Here is a 5,663-nt window from a genome sequence, read left to right on the forward strand (position 1 = left end):
GAGTGAAAAGCAGGGGTGGGGTGGGGTAGTGAGAGTGAAAAGCAGGGGTGGGGTAGTGAGAGTGAAAAGTAGGGGTGGGGTGGGGTAGTGAGTGAACAGCAAGGTTGGGTAAGGAGGTGAATGTGAAGAGCAGAAGCAGGGATGAGGTAGTGAGTGTGAGAGCAAAGGTAGTGTTTCAGAGTCTCAGTATTTGCTGGACAACGCAACTTCTTCCTCTAGACATTTGTCCCAGCCCCATAATTGTTTCAAATGCGGGCAACCTGCTCCTCGTTGGTGTCTTTATTAGCCCCAGATTCTTGTAGTCCATCGAGGCGCTATTTACCCACTACTTATGAAAAGAAAAAAATTCTTGGCTTTGATAATATGATAGGCACTTCAGAAAGGCTCTAAAATAATGACATTTTAAAGTTCCATCGGGAGCTGGAATTGTACCTCATGGTCAAGCACTTGTCTACTGTGTTTGTGGCCCTAGGTTCAATGCTCAGTACTATGTAAAGGAGGGGCTGAGGTTGAGAAAGAAACCAAAGACCTTGCTTTCTCCCAATAAGCCAGATTTCTGAATAGGGAGAGTCTCTTGGCTGCTTGTAGTTCTCCTGGAAGAAGTTCATGATTTCAATAATGCCTTTGCCCAAGAAAAACACAGCCCTATTAGGATCCATAGGACTGTTTCATAGGAAGATTGGCAAATGCTATGTGGAAATGCCAGCCTGGGGGCCTGGGATTAGAAGACAGTGAGACTGGAGATTTGCTGGAAATACCTGGAATCTGCATTTACCATAGCTTGGCTTCAATCGTGTCCTTTTTGGTAAAAGTTTTAAGAGTAGCGATACAGAGCATTTGTTTTTTCTCAAATCATAATTAATTCACGCAGGGGTTATAAACACAGAAAGGCAGGATGTGGGGAAGGGAATGGCACTGGAGTGTGGGTGTTCAGGGGGAATACAGATATCATCAGAACCGGGTATTGGCTGGGTAAAGGTTCAGGGGACAATTCACTATGACTCTGCCTATGACTCGCTTGTCCTTATTTAAGTTGGTATTGTTTGCCAAGGCTACCTATTTACAAGGTCTATGACTACTCAGGCTGGTAAATTTCCACAAAAGCTGCCTGTTGACATTAGCTTATAGCCATCTGTTTCAATGTTTTTCCACTGAGACCCAAGACTTGGTGTTAGTATACACGTATGACAGACAGGCCTATTGCTGATTTTAGGCCTATGGCTGATTTTAGGCCTACAGTGATACAGAGCATTTGAACACGTAACAGGAATCCAGATGCCTTCCTTTAAAGGCTAAGTTCTGTAAGGTTTGCATATGAGATTTCGGAAAACTCCAAGCACCTATGTTAAAGTGTAGCCGCTCTCAGATATGTACAAATGTTTGTTTTTCCAGTGGGGTATAAGGGGGTTCAGTGGGTAAATGAACTTGCTGCGCAGGCTTAGACACCTGAGTCTGATTCCCTGAACCCACAGAACCATGTAAGGAGACCACCAACTCTACAAAGTTGTCCTCCAGCCTCCAAACACAGGACATGGTATCTGTGCCCACATATTATGCACACACACACAGTAATAATAAAGGGAAAGATCAAAAAGTTTTCTTCAGATAGAAATGTGAAAAGTAAAAATTAGAAAAAGGTCTAGGCTAAAACCGAAACATTTCTTCCCAAACCAAAAGGACTTTTAAGTGAAATCGACCTGTCTGAGAGCTCTCTGGCCCTGGGTTAATGTTAATAATGTCTAGAATCTTCATCAATAGATGCCTACATAGTATTTGTATTTGCATCCGTGTGCAGTATACCGCTGCCTTCATTTTCACATTTCTGATCAAGAATATTCCAAATTCCTTGGAGGGGAGGGTGCTGCTGGTGGCACTGTAGGACACCAGCAATGCTCCCTCCGGGGTTGACACTTAGCCTCTCATGTCATAGTTTATTTCTCTGCTGTATGCCAGCTAAGAGTCGCAATAAAGACCCATTAGTAAGTCAAAGATGTGAGTAGAGATGATCATCTCAAGAAGTCCACTTGATGATGACTCCTGAGCATCCCTTCATTTCAGAGCCTCTGGTTGGTTGGTTGGTTTGGTTTTTGGTTTGGTTTTAGTTTTGGTTTGGGTTGGGTTGGGTTGGGTTGGGTTGGGTTGGGTTTTTGGTTTGTTTGGGTTTTTGGTTTGTTTGAGTTTTGGTTGTGTGTGTGTGTGTGTGTGTGTGTGTGTGTGTGTGTGTGTTTTCTTGTTTGTTTGTTTTGTAAGCATCTTTTAGCTATCCTCGGGGACTCCAACCATCTGCTAAATAAAGGGACTAAGAAATTTCAGCACAAAGCTCTCTATGTAAAGAACACTGTGTGTGTGTGCTGGTGTGAGAGTGAATGTGAACAAGTTTACAATCAATGAAGAGTTTGGCTGAATTCTCACTTTAGAGAAGAAAAGAAACATCAGGATGCATAACAGGCCAAATTGAAAACAAATTACTTTTTAATGTTTTTAACATGCACTGATTTGTCTATATGAGTGCACATGTGTGGTACCTGGAAAACCTACACATAAGTGCATGGGTGAGGATATACCTGCGGAGGTTAGACGATAGCCCTCAAAGATAATTTTCTCCTTCCACCACATAGATTTCAAGGACTGAACTCAGGCCACCAGACTTGGGGGCACGCATCCTTACCCACTGAGCCACCCCACAGGCCCAAAAGAAACTGTTTTACCTGACATATATTTTGTTTTTCTATTAAAATGTATTTAATAGCCGCAAACAGAGGGCATTTGTTCTAAATTTCAAACACATGTCCATGAATGCTCGTGAGAGTTTTGGTTGTATAAAATAGATATGGCTTAGAATTATTAAACTCTAGCTAAAAGAGGTCATGTTCTAGTTTTGTCTGGTGAGTCACAGATCATCAGATAAATGTGTCCCCAGTGAACCATGCACCGTGGTTCTGAAGCCAGCAATAAGCTCAACCAAAGTTATTTCTCTGTGGAAGAGGAGGGGGGAAAAAGCCTGAAGATGAGGAAGAGTACTGTGAAATGCTGTCTTCTGGTCAGAACGTGGCTACCACACGCATGAGCTAACAGCAGCTGACCTTACCTACAAAAGACCTGTACAAGGTCAAGCCAGTTGAAATTCCAGCAAGGTCAAGAGAGGTGCTCCACAGCCCCCATCCTCACTGAGGAGCTATTGGCAGTAGATAGGGGCTGGAGGAGGGACGAGAGAATCATTCCTTTTTAGGGTGTGGCTACTGGTAGATTTCCCATGCTCCAGTGGAGAGCTGAATACTATGCACATATGGGTAGTACTAATTTGACTTTGAGGGTTATCAAAAATGTACATTTTAAAGAGACGTTAAGCTGGGGGGAGGAGGTACTGGAAGAATGAGGAGAGGAGAAATGGGAGGGTGTGATCATCCTTCATGGTATGCACGCATTACTCTCTTATGAATGTGGAAAATTATTTGTAAACAATAAAGTAATGTATGATGCTCTCTTCCGTGAAGACCTTTCACCATTCAGATCTCATCTGGAAAGATGAGAAGGAAGGGTAGTTGTTCCTGTGTTATGCAGCCAGTCTCTTTCTGAGTGACAGTTATGGGCTCAGGATGGACAATTTGTGCACAGTACAGTTAACACCGGGACCACAAAAATACATTTAAACCGTTGAAAATGAAGTAATGAGCCCTCCTTAAACATTTCACCATCTGGGCAAATAACACTCCTGAGGCCAAGACTGTTACCTAAGGAAAAAATGGAGTGTGTTACCGGAGCCTGCAGGGCAACAGGTAGGAGGATTTTGTGCCAATTAGAAAGTGTTGTGATTGGCACCCTTCTGGGAAACTCTAAAACTGCACTTTAATGGAATTGCTGGCTGTCATCCCCAAAGGACATCGTGGGGCCTCTGAGAACGTTAGAATTAGAAGCAACTAAATGAAAGTATTCATCTGTGGGGAACTTGGACGGTCAGGTGATAGGTAACACAGGATTTTGGCTGGTGTCTTGGATCTTTGACTGGAGCCCTCTTTTCATAGATCCCTTCATTCTTTGGGATCTGATGGAACCAGGGTTAGCTTGAGAGACTCAACTTCAGCTCCAGGATGTAGCCACACCAACGAGAGATGAGCCCGGGGATCCCTGATATATTAGGGCTCCCAAGACAGCCAGTCCACTAGGCCCCAAATTAGAGTACAATGCTGTAATTCTGCCAGCAGGTCGACCTCCGACCTCAGCCATGAGAGAAAAAAAAGTAACATTCAACTATTTCCAACAAGTGAGTGAAAGAAGCAGCCATTTGAGTTCTGGGAGCTCTAGAACCCTTCTGGGTACTTTGGGTTTGGCCCTCCAGTACACACTCTGCTGTGGGTCATTCTCCTCTTGAATTTTTAGGTCCAAGTGTATTTTAAGATAAAGTGGTCTCACATGCTTCTTATTCATTTAAGCTGAATTTATCGGTGATGTTTTGAAGGAGCAAGCCAATGGCCAAGAGGCCTTCTGAGCCTGCTTTTGTCAAGCCTTTTGGTGCCTCTTTTCTTTGAATCAGGAGACCACATTAAGAGAATGACAACTAAAATATAAGCCCTAGGGACTTGAGTCTAGTTCCAAATATAGCACCTCAGAAACCAATGGTTCAGAAACCACAGGGCAAAGCTCCTCAGCCTCTGTGCCACAGGCAAGTTGAGCCCATGCTGTGCTGAGCCTGGGTCAATGGTCCTGGATGCTCTGTTAAAGCTAGCACTCAGCATCTCCACTCTGCCCTGTCCTTAACTCCCAAGCCTCCTCACAATCAGGGTGCCTGAATCGGAGGGTGCCTTCTAGCCTTTAAGCTCTAGAAAGCCTATCTGAAGGAATGTGTCCTTTTCTCCAAGCTTCCAAACAGAAGCCTCTATGTCACTTGGGCAGGTGTTATTAATGTTACCTGAGCCTGCCAGAGGCCCACTGCTGGACATGCTTTAGAACGGACTTAGTTTCAGTCAGAGGAAAAAAAGCAGGCAGAACTGTGTTGTGGAGTGAGACACACTCTGTGGGTAAGAAGACAGGCTGGGGCTGCTCAGATATAGGTAGTTATGCTTTTTGGCTCTGCTGAAGAATCTGAGAGCCTATGAATTTGGGGTAGTACACACTCTTAATCCCAGCACAAGGAGGTAGATGAAATCAGATCTCTAAATTCAAGACCAACCTAGTCTACATAGTGAATTTGGGGCTAATCAGGGGTACACAGTAAGATTCTGTCTTAAAAAAAAGGAACAATACACACACACACACACACACACACACACACAGTCTATCCCTACAATCAAAACACACAAAAACCTAATCTATGCCTACTAACCTGGAGGTCCAGGGTACAGATCTGGGTATCTTGGAGGCATTTATCAACAAGTGGTAGGGTAGGAGCCTCCACAGCCTGCTCTCGCAGGTGTGTCTTTGAGTCTCAAGGAACACGTTTTCTCCTCCTCTTGTGTCCTATCCATTCCTAGGAATGGCCGTCTACTCTGGTCTCTTCTCTGTGCCTTATGCTCTTTACATCTGCCTGGGAAGAAACCCAGAGCTCCTGATCAGGGAAGGGATGACAAGATTAAAAAGTTCTGGAAGAAACTGTACAGGTGCTGAAGGCAAGGTCTCTCTCTCCTCTCTCTCTCTCTCTCTCTCTCTCTCTCTCTCTCTCTCTCTAT

The sequence above is a fragment of the Grammomys surdaster genome, unplaced genomic scaffold (assembly GCF_004785775.1).
Source record: "Grammomys surdaster isolate TR1022 unplaced genomic scaffold, NIH_TR_1.0 279, whole genome shotgun sequence".
NCBI lineage: Eukaryota > Metazoa > Chordata > Mammalia > Rodentia > Muridae > Grammomys > Grammomys surdaster.